Source organism: Electrona antarctica (assembly GCF_951216825.1).
Source record: "Electrona antarctica genome assembly, chromosome: 3".
Taxonomy (NCBI): domain Eukaryota; kingdom Metazoa; phylum Chordata; class Actinopteri; order Myctophiformes; family Myctophidae; genus Electrona; species Electrona antarctica.
In genome coordinates, this window is record NC_136808.1 from 7,135,799 (window position 1) to 7,151,017 (window position 15,219).

The 15,219-nt window shown below is 43.7% G+C and overlaps 1 protein-coding gene across 1 annotated transcript in view; it reads right to left on the bottom strand.

Moving 5' to 3' along the window:
- Nucleotides 1–15,219, bottom strand: part of large2 (LARGE xylosyl- and glucuronyltransferase 2) — a 367,952-nt gene continuing 352,733 nt past the window's right edge. The window contains exon 17 of the mRNA XM_079497940.1: nucleotides 1–364. The gene's annotated coding sequence lies outside the window, so the exon portion shown is untranslated. The remainder of the gene's footprint in view (nucleotides 365–15,219) is intronic.

A 15,219-nucleotide genomic window follows, 5' to 3' on the forward strand; every position in this document is an offset into this window, starting at 1 on the left:
TTTTCCAACTCATGCCTTTATTGTTCGTGAACATAGTGCATATACTGTATACTAAAATATGTGTTGGTGAACATAGTGCATACTGTATACTAAAATATGTGTTGGTGAACATAGTGCATACTGTATACTAAAATATGTGCTACGGTAAAAAGTAGACTCGGACAGTTAAGCCTTTATTTGGCAGGGTGCACGTTTTTTTACTTGCACCCTGCCAAATAAAGGCTTTAACTGTCCGAGTCTGCTCCAGTGCCATCCTTTTAATCTTATACCAGTCCTGTTCCTGAGATGCACCGGAGCAGCCTAAAATAGACTTGAGGCGCGGTGGAACCCCCTTGTACTAAAATATGTGCTTCACACATGGTAGCTACCCATTTATAGCTTTACAAACAAAACACACAAGTTTACACTACAAATAATCCCTCCATGCTGTTCAAGTACTAGCTAATTAAGATTTGTATGATCTGTAACAGCTGACTGACGTTTGTTCCACCGTGATGAACTAGTAAACGGTAAGGCATATACACTATGGTAAGTTTGGATATGTCTTATAACTGTGATATTCAAACCACAATAAAAAAAAAAACAGAAATCATTCTTTAATAATTGTCAAAAACACTATTTTACACTAGCTTTTCAATCAGCTTCATATATGTACAAGTACGTTATGAGTTCCCCATCGTACTGAAGTCCATGTGTTTATGTCAGTGACAGTTGGTGAGTAAAAGTACAATAAGTTAATGATGTTTTATAGCTGCACGGTAACTAGCAGAAGAACTGATGACGTGACATGTGTGTGTTCCTGAGTCCCACCAACTCCTCCTTCTCCTGTTATTATATTGACCGATTCCGTAACGGGTCTCATGGTCGCAGCCTACGTATTTCCTGTAGGCGGAGACGACACATCTGCGGTTTCCCCGCACCAAGCTTCTACTACAGTGAATGGAAAAGTGACTGATGTTAGTCTGCCTCAAACGTTACTCTTTTACCTGCTTTTTACTAACACTAACATTACAAAGATGGCCAGAACATCAGGATGAACCTGTGTTGTTTATGGCTGCTCCAACAGTAGTGGCAACATAAAAAAAAAAAAAATACCGCGGTGGCTGAGACCAGAGCCATATAGTAATGGTTGAGACAAAGCAGTGAAAGGTCCTGAAAGATACATAACGTCAGTCTTACCCAATACCCAATCTTTCTGTTTTAGGAACACAAGGCTGCTGTACTTTATACCTCATACTAAGCATTTTTTTAATGTTGCCACTACTGTTGGAGCAGCCATAAACTACACAGGTTCATCCCGATGTTCTAGGCATCTTTGTAATGTTAGTGTTAGTAAAAAGCAGGTAAAAGAGTAACGTTTGAGGCAGACTAACATCAGTCACTTTTCCATTCACTGTAGTAGAAGCTTGGTGCGGGGAAACCGCAGATGTGTCGTCTCCGCCTACAGGAAATACGTAGGCTGTGACCATGAGACCCGTTACGGAATCGGTCAATAAGAGGCCCTCAGCGCCCAGAGCCATAGAGTAAGACAGAGTTACGACATTGAGGGGGCAGAAAACCGCGCGCTCGAGCGCTGTCCATGCAGCCTGAACTGGGACAAGCTGGAGTTTGAAATACATTGTTTTCAACGAGGGCGGCGCAAATAAGAGCTATTTCAGGCATGTGTGCAACATGACAACTGTTTTAAAGTATTGTACAGTAACAATTAAAGTCTCTGTAAAGTTTATCTTGTACTATTACCAAAAGACAATCTAAAATAAAGGGATTTAAGATCATTAAAGCTGGTCTGTTGCGTGAGTCCAACTTCCGGTCCAGGACTTGTCACTGTTCGTAAAGCTCTTCGCCAATAGAAGTCTACGTAGAAAAGCCGCCATTGGACTGAAGCCCCACGAAGTGAACGGAGTTGTCGTTAACTCTGTCTTACTCTATGGCTCTGTCAGCGCCTATCCCCCTGTAAACAGAAGGAGAAGAGGAGCCGTGGTTAGAGTCTGTCTGCCTCGCCACTGACGCTTGAAGCCCCTACGTAACGTATACCATTACCAACCAATTAATCAATCAGTCAGCCAGCCAATCACATCATCAATCCACCCATGAGCTCATCATTTGTGTGTGACTGGGCTGTTTGTTTCGGAAAATAATTGAACATGACACATCCCAGTAAAAACAAAACAAAACAAAAGAAAACTATCTATCTCTAGGGTAACAATTGCCAATATGTGTTGTTTTTGTCCTTATTACTGTGTGAGAGTGCAAATTATCCAATCCACTAAGCAACTCAAAGCAAGGGTGAATGACAAGCACCATTTTGGGGGATTTTGGAGGCGAGTACCCACATGTTTAGCTGTGTTGCTCATTCCACGAACGCCCAATCCTTACAAGTTATACTTCCTTGTAAAGGTGACGAATCAATTGTAATGATATAAAATACAATATCAATTGGTATTATTAAAGTGGAGAGATTATGGATCAAAGTTAAGTTTCAGAACTTCTGTTGCTGAGTTGTATGACATACTTGCCATTAATACAGTGGTTGCAACTGTATTAATTGATTGCCCGAGTCCCGTGGTGGGAGTTCTGCACAGGGGGCCACGTGCGTGTGCGTGACCCCCTGTGCAGAACTCCCACCCACCCAAGTAAATTAATCCACAAAACTAGCGTCATTTGTATTGTTGACCTATTTATAAAATATTAGTGGAACTTTCGTGCAACTTTGACCCCTCTATCACATGGACCTATTTTTGGGGGCTTAGAGATGTGGACACCAAAAACATAGTTCTGTGTGATAGAGGGGTCAAAAATGAACAAAAGTTGCACTATATGGTAGAAATAGGTCAACAATATAAATGACGCTATAGTTTTGTGAATTAATTTACTTTTAATGCGTGGCCCCCTGTGCCCCCCACAAAATGACCGGAACTACTTAATATTTCACCAAAACCAGAGCAGCACCACGGCCCAGCCAGCACGCCAACGTGGGTCCCATGTGGTTTAGAGGTGGGCTACCTATGTGGGAGCCAGGTGGGATAACCATATGGGACCCATATAGAAATGTCAGCGGGCACCAGATGGTTCTCACCTGGGTTGCCCATGTGGGTTTTAAGTGGGTGCTACCTGGGCCCTAGGTGGGCCCCAACTAGGCAATTTTATGTGGGACCCAAGTGGGTCCTAACTAGGATGCCCACGTGGGCTTTAAGTGGGTTCTACCTGGGTCCTAGGTGGGCCCCACCTTGGCAATTTATGTGGGGCTGACATGGGTCCCTTATGGTTTCAAGGTGGGCTGAACTATATGGGCCTCAAGTGGGCTTGTCAGCGGGCACCAGATGGTTCCCATTTGGGCTTGCCCGTGTGGGCTTTGAGTGGGTTCTACCTGGGCCCTAGGTGGGCCCACCTAGGCAATTTTATGTGGGACCCTAGTGGTTCCTAACTGGGCTTGCCCATGTGGGTTGTCAGTGGGTTCTACATGGGCCCTAAGTGGGCCCCAACTAGGCAATTGTATGTGGGACCCTAGTGGGTCCTAACTGGGCTTGCCCATGTGGGCTTTCAGTGGGTTCTACCTGGACCTGAGGTGGGCCCCACCTTGGCAATTCTGTGGGACCCGCCTTTTTCCCATATGGGATAGATGTGGGATCCAAGTGGGTTTGCCTGTGGACCCCACAGGCAAACCCACTTAGGCTTGAAGTTGGTTCTGACTGGACACTGGTTCCTTTGAAAAGACTCGGGCAATCAATTAATACAGTTGCAACCACTATATTAATGACGTAGTATTTCATATCCCTTTAATGCTAATATGTGTGGGCTTTCCAGAGCGGGGTATAATCTGTAAAAAGGCTCTACTTACTCTTCTGGACTTCATCGCCATCCTATGGAGGAACAAACGCAGGGGATGTGTCTTTAATTGATTTAGATCATCTGAATATTCAAGATATATTTGTGTTTATAGCCTGCAGTTATGCATCTGTGTACAGTGGGGTGCCACCGATATTGTCCCTTATCATTTGACCCATTTAGGCCTGACCTCAAAATTAAAAAAAAAAAATCCTTCTAAATCCTCCAGTTTTCTGAAATAAATATTTTCACGATTTTTCAAAAATAGCAGACCTACAAGCTCGTAGCGCGCCACTCGGTGGCGCGCTATGAGCTTGTAGATCTGCTATTTTTCAATAGCTAAATTATAACATAATGTTTAAAACACCAAAAGGGGTTCCCGCCCAAAATGGGTTAACTGTCCTTTTGCGCAGATCACGCAAACCTCAGCAAAAAGAAAAGGACAATATCGATGGCCTCCAACTGTACATGATGACCTGGTGACTCACCTTTCCTGCAGGTTGAGGTAATATTCGCCCAAACTCTTGGACGATCCAGCCCACCACCCTATGATGAGTGAAATATAGATGTTACACAGCGTCTGTTAACGTCTCGCTCCCCCCATCCACTCCACATCTATGTGCTGTGTGAGCAGCAAACTCTCACTCCACTCCAGGCTCAGGGACAAGTTTTGGAGCACCACTCCCTCCCCGCCTGCTGTCGGAAGCATCCGTTTGGAGCACCACTCCCTCCCGTCTGCTGTCGGAAGCATCCGTTTGGAGCACCACTCCCTCCCGCCTGCTGTCGGAAGCATCCGCCGCCGTTTTAAGCATACAGCAGGAGCTCCGGGAGGTTTCGGATCTTCAGCAGCAGTCCCAAGCCGCTCAACAGCATAGTAAGTAGTAAGCCTTGCCGAGCCGTGAGGCCCATAGGGCAGGAGCCTAGCAATCTCCTGTTTCTGTAGCGTGAGGCAGCTTGATGTACAAGTACACCCCCTGGACATGATGTACAAGTAACACCCCCTGGACATGACGCTAGTATGTCGCAGGGACTTACCCCCAATCCAACCCTTGATGCTGAGTGTCAATCTGGGAGGCACTGGGTCCCATTTTTAGTACAAGTACACCCCCTGGACATGATGTACAAGTACACCCTCTGGACATGGCACTGGGTCCCATTTTTAGAGTCTTTGGTATGACCCGGCCGGGGATCGAACCCTGACCTCCCAGTCTCAGGGCGGACACTCTAACCACAAGGCAACTGAGCTAGCATAACAACATGCTCAGGTTAAACAACTCATGTCATTGGTCAAGGATCTTGCTGACCAGGTCGCCGCGCTCAGCACGCATCTCACTGCCGCTCCTGTCCAGCCGGCACCAGCGCCTGACACGGTCCCTGTGCACGCTCCTTCTCCCAGCCAGGAGCCCTACCTCACCGCCCGGGGCGGCAACCTTTGACTCCCTCTGCCGGGAGTTTCTCATGCAATGCGAGTACGTGTTTGATCTGCAGCCCAGCATGTATTCCACTGACCCCGCCTGCATAGTTTATATTAGTTTATAACGTAACCACCGGAAGGGCGCGCCAGTGGATTTATGCCAGCCTTGAGGGTATACAAGGACACGGTATACAGACCATTTTCCAAAGCATAGCATGGTTTGTTATATTTTGGAATAATTACCAGAATTTGCTACTTTTTTTATTTAAACTATCAGGTGATAAACCCAGCTTAAAAATTATGATCTGCTTCTTTGGTTGAGTCACGGATGTTTGAATTTAATTAGTAACTCAATCTTTATTCCAGGGACTATTTTCAAATCAATCTGCTCTTTCTCAACTGCATTAAAATGCAAAGACATCACTTTTGACAAACAAAAACAAGATAGCTATTGCCTAGCTCAAGCAAGTTCATTTCAATCAATCATGTTGATTTTCATATCGTAAACCAGTGAAAAGAATAGCAACCGTTTGCATGAAAAACAACAAATGACAACAACAACAAAAAACTTGCATGCTTTGGACAATGGTCTGCACTCCTCAGTAAAGTACACTGTGAATCATAGTCAATAGAGGGTATGCGCATGCTTAAAGTGAATGGCACATCGAGTGGCAAATCGAGTGGCAAAGCAACATGCAAAGTGAGTTTAACATTGTTTAACGTTGTTTAATGCAATCAGATATGACTTTTCTGTGTGGATGTATGGGTTGTCAAGGCCAGAAAGTAGTTTTTTGCCACTCAGTAGGCCTTCCTGCATAACTTCCTGGTTTAATGATGATGTCACGCGCATACCCTCTATTGGCTAAACATGGAAGATGACTGGTAGTTTCCTTTAAAGCAAATTCATACAAAAATAATACATTCGTAAAATAATAGTGCGCTTATAGTGCAGTAACCCGAAAGAATACAAGACTTTCACTTACTTTTGGGACCCACTGAAGGACAATAGAGGGGAAAAAAAGAAAAATTAGAACATTGGCGGTGTCTTTTGAACTCTGACGAGAACTTTTGGGGAATGAAATAAAACACATCAAAACTGACTTACTTTTCTGCTTCTTCAGGTGCTTTTGCCGCCGCTAAACAAATATAAGACACCGTTAACCGTCATATTCACAATAATGAACTAAAGCTTAAGCACTGCGATACAGAGGGTGCCTTCACTGAACAATCACAACCTTTCTGTCGCAGGAATTCAGGAAGGAAACCTGTGATGTCATTTGAATTTAAACATTGGTGTTCTGGATTAAACACACGCCATTTCGAATCAAAATACAAAATTCAAGGAAGTATCAGGGCCGCGTGATTATGAATCCCACCAACGTTCTAGGGTAGACCCGCCTCACCATGTGTCTGATTGGCTCCCGGGAAGGCATCGTTTTACTGAGGTTAGGCCGTTTGGGTTAGGTTTAGGGGGGTGCATACTTAGTTTAGACTAGTCATTGGTTAGACATGGGTTAAGGTTAGGTTTAGGTGTGCTGCCCCGTGGGAGGTTAGGTTTAGGGTGAGGGTTTGAGATAGGTTGTAGTTGTAGGACTAATGACTGGTCGCAAAAACGAGAACTGTCAATCACAGCAGGGCTTTCCTAGAACTGCGGTGGGATACATAATAACGCATCAGGGCCAACTGTGACTCAGAAAGAAATGGTTCAGTGTGTTATGCCTACCTTTTTTTTTCTTTTGCACTTTGCCATCTGCATTGATGTAGATCTCAGGCTGAGGGACCAAGCTCTCCAAGGTTCTCTTGATCTTTTTAATCACTCTGTGATGCACACACAAACACACACACAGTAGAATGACCTCAACACAGTAAAAGTATAATTCTCTCCCTCTCCTCCTCACATTTGCTCCATTGCTGATTAAGCACAGGAACCCATAGCATCCCAATTCCGGGCATGTCATCATAATAGGTGAACATTCTGCTAAAAAATAGACAAACATTTTTCAAGTAAAGCCATTATACAGGCTCACAACGCATAATATGCTCATGATCATCATCATTTTTCGACGGCGGTCGAGATCATGGATTTCACAACGCCACTCCAGACTTTCCGGTCCTTCATTGCCATCCCCAGTTCCTGCTTACTGATGCATGTGTCCCTAGCGATGACATCAGGGGACGACAGTTTTCTACCTCTGGTCTGCTTTGAGGCAGGATTCCAGAAAAGAAGGGAAGATATAACCTCATTGTCAGCTCTGTAGCAGTGGCCGGCAAATTGTGTTCTTCTGGATCGGACCAGTGAAGAAACACGGGGAAGGTTGCCGTATATTAGATTAGTCGGGCTCTTCCAAGATAGATTTTGCGCTCTCATTAGAAGGCGTAAGGTGTAAGTGCCATCCAACCGTTTCTCTAATTTCTTTGAAAAGTGTCCATGTCTCGGAGCCATAGAGTAGAATCGGCTTAACGGCCGTCCTAAATATTTTTACTTTTAACATCTTACTAAGCTGGGATGACCAGATCTTATGCATGTCATTGCAGGCTGACCAGGCCATATCCTTCCTAGTTTGAAAGTCCTTTTGGGAAGAAGATATATATATGAACCCAAATACTTGTAGTCATCAACCTGTTTCAGAGGAGTGTTGTTACTGTAAGTGTTTTTATAATGTGGTTATTGTTGGATTTGCATATATTTACGTATTCAGTTTTCGTCTCGTTGAGATAACAGTTGGAGGCCTGCTCAAGAGACTGAAGGAGAGCCTGAGTATATTCCAATGATTGACCGATAAGCGCGATGTCATCAGCGAAGTCAGATCCTGTGATCTTCTGTGGCCAGATGTAATTTCTTGGGGTGTATTAGGACTATAGTAAATAATAAAAAAAGAAATCGCCATAATATTTTAGCCCCCTGCTCGATTGCCCCCGGCCCCCCTGTCAAAAAAAATGAACACTCATCTTTTACTTTCTCTAATAACAAACTAAAACATATGAACCTTGGTTGAAAAAAACTATAGTTGTTAAAGTGAGAGACAGACAGATACCTGGGGGGGAACGGCTTGGTGGGGTCGTCCTCCTCCTCCTCCTCGTGGTCTGACTCCACTTCTATCGCAGGAATATGTGGCAGTGGTTCTGCGTCTAGGGAGAGGAACACCATAATGGACGATTTACAAAGAGCATTCCTGGATGACGTTTACTGTGGCTCTATCCATGCTGAATGAAACAAACAAAAACTAAAAAAAATAACGGACACATATATCCCATTTAGGCCTGACGTCGAAATTTAAAAAAAATGTCTTCTAAATCCTCCAGTTTTCTGAAATAAATATTTTCACGATTTTTCAAAAATAGCAGACCTACAAGCTTGTAGCGCGCCACTCGGTGGCGCGCTATGAGCTTGTAGATCTGCTATTTTTCAATAGCTAAATTATAACATAATGTTTACAACACCAAAAGGGGTTCCCGCCCAAAATTGGATATTTTAACATTTGGTTCAAAATGTCTCATCTAAAAAAAACGTTTCTCACCTGGCATTGTGTCCAAATCATACTCCTGATGCAAGGAAAAAAACAACAACATTTAGACAGAGTAAGCATGAAGTTAATTTGAGTCCTGAAAAATGCTCTGTAAATCCTGAAATATTTGCCTTTGAAAATGTATGATGAAGAGTTGTTAAAGTAGTAAAACTGCCTTGTTACAGCAGGTATAGCCTGGGGACTCCTCACTGGTCGACAAAAACACCTTGAAGACCCTAACAGGATCTCCTCGTACAAGGTTTCTTCAACTATGCATGCACCTCCTGGTACCACAGCACCTCAAAGGCCCTTAAAACAAGGCTCCAGACCTCCCAAAACAAACTGGTCAGGCTACTACTTGGCCTCACTCCCCGAACCCACCTCACCACTGCCCACTTTGACAGGCTGGAATGGCTTAGGGTTGACGACAGAGTACAGCATCTTGCAATGGGCCTGGTCCACAAGATTCGATACACCACCAAGAAGATACCCATGTACCTATCTAAATACTTCCTTAATGTCAACGAAGTCCACACCCACAACACCAGAGGGAGTGCAACAAACCATGTGAAACCCAGATTCGGCAAAAACAAGGGACTAAATTACTTTCGCTCCTATGCCACCAAAATGTGGAAGACCCTATATACTGTCATTAAGACATGCAAATCCCTTGACTCCTTCAAAACCGCTCTCAAAGGGCACCTACGGACGGCTGCAATTCGAAACTGGCCCCGTAAAATCGGAATCCCCCACCGACCCCTTTTTTCCCCACACTGTATATGTTTGTTTTTTCCTTTTTACCTCCTCTATGATGTTTTCCTGTTTTTGGCTATATAGAAGTGTATTATTTGTACGTCTCTAAATGAACATGGTGGACCCTAGAACGTCACAGTCCCTCCCCTTTCAGAATTACAGTACATTTCAAGCACAACTCAATACAAGACTGTTAACTGTGGACGACACCATAAAGCATTACACTTGTTGTAACCCGTCGTTCTAAAAGGGGGCAGGACTGCGCCGCTCTATTGTAAACCAGTATAATGCTTTATGGTGTCGTCCACATGCAGTTAACAGTCTTGTATTGAGTTGTGCTTGAAATGTATACTGTAATTCTCCAAGCTGTTAATAAATACTTCAATCAATCAAAGAAAGCCTGGTGAGTGACTGTAGACTGCTGCCTTTGTCTGTATGGCGGAGACATGATGACCAATGTGCTAGCAGCCATCATCTGGGTCAAACTGTATTAGACCTGTTTTTTTTTTGATTGATTGAAATATTTATTAACAGTTTGCAGAATTACAGTACATTTCAAGCACAACTCAATACAAAGACTGTTAACTGTGAGTGGACGACCCAATAAAGCATTACACTTGTTTACAAGAGGGTCCACCTTGTTCAATTCATCAAAACATTTAGAGACGTACAAATATACACTTCTATATTATATAGCCAAAGAACAGAACAGGAATTCATCATAAAGAGGTAAAAAGGGAAAAGAAACATATACAGTGAGGGGAAAAGGGGTGGGTGAGTGGGGGGGGGGGGGGGGGGGGGGGTATTCAGATTTTACGGGGCCAGTTTCAAATTGCAGCTGTCCGTAGGTGCCCTTTGAGAGTGGTTTGGAAGGAGTCAAGGGATTTGCATGTCTTAATGACTGTTGGTAGGGCGTTCCACAGCCCCATGGGATAAATAAATTCACCTCTCAACTTCCCTCAGGGGATCAATAAAGGTTATCTTGTCTTATCTTGTGTACAGTTAGTTACTACAGTAGCCTACTGTGCATTCAAGGGATTTTAAATATATTACCTCTGTTTCTGAAGGTTCCTCCGGTTCTTCCTTGGCCACAGGCTGCGGAAGTGGAACCACCGTTTCCAGAGCGTCCATCAACACGACAATCCGACCAAGCACTCCTTGCCTATGAGGAAGAAATTGAACCACTTTGAATCTCAGCATCCCTAATATTGGGAACATCCGGCAAAAAATAGCAGATCTACACCTTCACGACGTGTGTCGTTGCAACGCATCGTCAGCTATTTTTGGAGAAGATATTGGTGTAGACGGAACAAAGCTATGTCCAACCAAGTGCAGTCATAAGTTTGCAACACGGCTCAGTTTGGCTCAGTTTGACTCATGCTCATTAATCAACATTTCAGTTTTCACTTCCATGTAAATGAGTTAGCCATAAGCTAATTTACATCTGTAGTCCCTGAGCAGGCTCTTAAAATGGTAGTAAAACTAAACATACAATGACACATACAGTACAATACAATGCAATACAATACAGATAAAAGAAAGACAGAGTGTATAGTGTGCCAGCACACAACACCATGCGTTGATGCCACCTTGCCTATAGGTGTACACTAGAGGGCACAAGAGAGCCAAGTAGAAATTCCTTTTCTGAAGTAATTTAAGATGACTGGCTGAACTCAATGGTCAAGGGACCTGGCAGAACTGTACCCTTAATGTACTTTGGAATACTACCCGAGTAAAAGTCCAGTAAAGTAATAATACCTCAGAATTGTACATGAGCACATGTACTTAGTTACTTTACATCACTGGAATGATAGCTGTGTGTTATGATAAGCAAATAAACATGTATGATATTTTTAAGCCGTGAATGTGTAGTCAACATGTTTGTGGATGCTTGGATCCTTGGATTAAAGGACCACTTCACCACTTTTCAACATCTCTTCATATAATTGGTTCTCACTAATGTTCATGATAAAACACCACCATTTTTTTCCTACTCAGTCTGTGTCTTGGGCAGTTCGGACACCCGTCCACCAGTGACATCATCATTAGGCAGATTTTTTTTTAACAAGATTTGTTTTAAAATATATTTAGATTTGTATTATCGTGAGAACGATGGCTTCAACTTTTGCATTGCAACTTTTCAGGAAAAGAAAGCCTGCTGTTTCTATTAGCTTGGATTCACCATCGATGATGTCACTGGTGGACGGGTTTCTGAACTGCCCACAGCCTTCCTATGAGACACAGACTGAGTAGGAAAAAATTGTTGTATTTTATCATGAACATTAGTTAGGACCAATTATAGGAAGAGATGTTGAAAAGTGATGAAGTGGTCCTTTAAGGAGGCAGCTTATATTAGGAAAAGCTGAATAGATATAGCCATGCCATTAGTTTACTCACTCTCTGTTTATGCTGGTCATAGAGGGACTCCTGTACAGGAGGGAAGGAAATGCATCAGTGAACCTTAAAGCCTCCTCTTACAAAGTACCGTCCGGTAGTATATGACAGTATAATACAGTATAAGTAGTAGTAGCCTTGCCGAGCCATGAGGCCCATAGGGCAGGAGCCTATCTCCTGTTTCTGTAGCGTGAGGCAGCTTGATGTACAAGCAGGGACTTACCCCCAATCCAACCCTTGATGCTGAGTGTCAAGCAGGGAGGCATTGGGTCCCATTTTTTAGAGTCTTTGGTATGACCCGGCCGGGGATCGAACCCCGACCTCCCAGTCTCAGGGCAGACACTCTAAGCACAAGGCCACTGAGCTGGTACAGTATAGTTTAGTTAGTTGTTCAGTATAGTTGTTGGCTACTGTATGATAAACAAGTTCCAAGGACATGAAAACGTAAGAGTCATCCACAGCCGCGCACGCACGCACGCATGCACGCACGCACGCACGCACGCACGCACGCACGCACGCACGCACGCACGCACGCACGCACGCGGCCCACACAATACAAATGAATAGTGATTTACCTGCTCATAACATTTTCTTCCTGAATTTCGAAGGCACAGGGGAAGAATAGAACATACAGACATGTAGTAGTAGTAATTATAATAATAATAATCACATGCAGTCATACTTAAAGAGATCAGGGACATTGAGCACACACATACTGTACTGTACAGTAGCATTGCTGCAGCACTCACCTGGCCATTTGCCTTGCCGGGCTGAGGCGGGGAAAAGCTCTCCGAGATCCATGACAACACCCGTTTTCCACTGAACACATGGAGGGGAAGAGGACGGTTATGCAAAACAGATAAGGAGCAAAACAAAATGTTTTAATGTTCTGCATTCCCTTTTTGTCTCCACCAGGCCGAAGGCATGGTGAGAGAGTATGTTTTGCACTCCGTCCGTGTGTGTGTGTGTGTGTGTCCGTCCGTGTGTGTGTCCGTCCGTGTGTCCTTCCGTCCGTCCGTTACCAGCTAATCTCCGGCACCGTTAACCCGGTCGATGCCAAACTTTGCACACACACTCCCTAGATGCCAACGATGAACCTCTGCCCCGCATTTTCCAGAACGGCCTGTTATAGCGCCACCATGAGGCAGCTTTTCACATTTGTTACCTAAAACTGCACCGATCTGCGTGAAACGTTGCATGCACACTCCCTAGAGGCCAAGGACAAACCTTTGACCTGCATTTTCCGCATCTGCCTTTTATAGCGCCACCAGGACGCCGACTTTTGTAAAACACATTTTTGGATATTACTCCTCCAGATTCTGTCCAAAAATCTCACAAATCGTTACACAGTATCTCTATGGTCATGTGCTCAAGTCGGATATGTCCGATATTTCATATTCCACCCTAATTGGCTATAATTGCCTTTCACAGTTTGCAAGATTGCCCCGTTTTGAACACAAGCCTCAAATCATGAACACAGCATGCAATTTACGTGAAATCTTTCACACATTTTCTTACTAGGCTGAGGAATATATCCCACCCTTTTCACATTGGCCTGTTATAGCGCCACCAACAGGTTGATTTTTGCAAAACAGGTTGATTGGAACAAAATGCCTCAAATCATCCAATTGCCATCAAAGGCAAACATGTTTATATTACTCCTAAACATTTTGCCAAACATCTCACACAGTCCTATCCTCCTGGTGGAGACCTGTGCCCAGAAGGGCACTTTTTCTAGTTTGTTTTGCTTTCCATTCTTGGGAACCCTAGGACACTGGACACCGCAAAAATATATCGTCGGAACACTACCGGCCCTTCGGAAAAGCGACCCTTTCGGAACAGTGACCCTTCGGAACAGCGGACTGTCGGAATTATGGGTGGACCCTAGGACACCCCATCCAAAATATGAAGAAATGTTAATTAGGTAATACGAGATCTGGTGATGAGAGCGAGTTAAAAAAAAAAATACTGTACATGTCAATGATGTCACAGTAAAGGTCCTGTCTCAGTTGTCAGGAGGGTTTACAGAATCACAATATCATTATATCAAAATCAAATACATTACACTGAATAATTGACCAGAACTTCTATGTTTCAGGTTTGCAAACCTTAAACATCATAGTGACACTGAATGTCAAAGTAGGTCAAAGGTTTGTAGAATGATGTACATTGTCAATTCCTGGAATTTCAGGTATATTGTCTTTCCTGTTCTGTCCTTTGTCTATATAGAAGTGTCTATTTGTACGTCTCTAAATGTTTTTGATGAATTGAACATTGTGGACCCTATTGGAAACAAGTGTAATGCTTAATTGGGTCGTCCACTCACAGTTAACAGCCTTTGTATTGAGTTTGTGCTTGAAATGTACTGTAATTCTGCAAACTGTTAATACATTTTTCAATCAATCAATCAATTTAACAGTGTAGTGGCCTGAGTGACTTACATTTAAAAGACCATAATGCTGTCAATACAATTGACAATCAATTGATTAATCAAACCGATGCCGATTAATCTAAAAGCAACTAAAATCGTCCGATACCTATTGTCTGCAGATGAATCTCCCATCACTAGTTTAAACTCTAGGGTTAGATAGGGCTCACCTGACACTGCTCTCCTCAGGTTGCTTGGTCTTCTTGGCGGCTTTGGGAGCTGTGTGTGAATCATGGGAGGAGGTGACATTGGATTAGAGTTGCAAAGAGTGAGTTACTGCCTGGATTATGTCGAGCTACTATATAGATGTGTCCAAATGATGCCTTACATTTCACTTTGGGTTTGGGTGCTGCTTGAGCCTTCGTTACATGTAAAGAAATTTAGAAGCATTATTGGACAGTTTGAAAGATGATGAACACACAAAAATGGTCAGGTGATCAAAAGCTCTCCTTTTGACATGGCCCATCACTTTTTTTAATCTAAAATTTTAATCTAAAATCTGTGTAGGTGAGTATCGAGAGAGAGAGAGAGAGAGAGAGAGAGAGACTCAGAGACAGTGTTTCCTGCACACCTAAGCGCAAAACGGCCGACAGCCGCGCACGTCTTACACTGTCCGCAGCTTATTTTCCGAGTTTTTAGACAGCTGGTGGATGGAAATTAAGCTCCACCTCCGCGGACGACTTGCGAGAGCGTTTCCGGGAATCTGGCCGTCGCGCAAGTCGTCCGCGGAGGTGGAGCTTCATTTCCATCCATCAGCTGTCTAAAAACCCGGAAAAAGAAGCTGTGCACAGCCGAGAACGTGCGCGGCTCTTTAGTAAGTCTGGCAGCACCTAGAGAGAGAGAGAGAGAGAGAGAGAGAGCATGACTTACAGGTGGAGGCTTGAGTTGAACACGAGGGG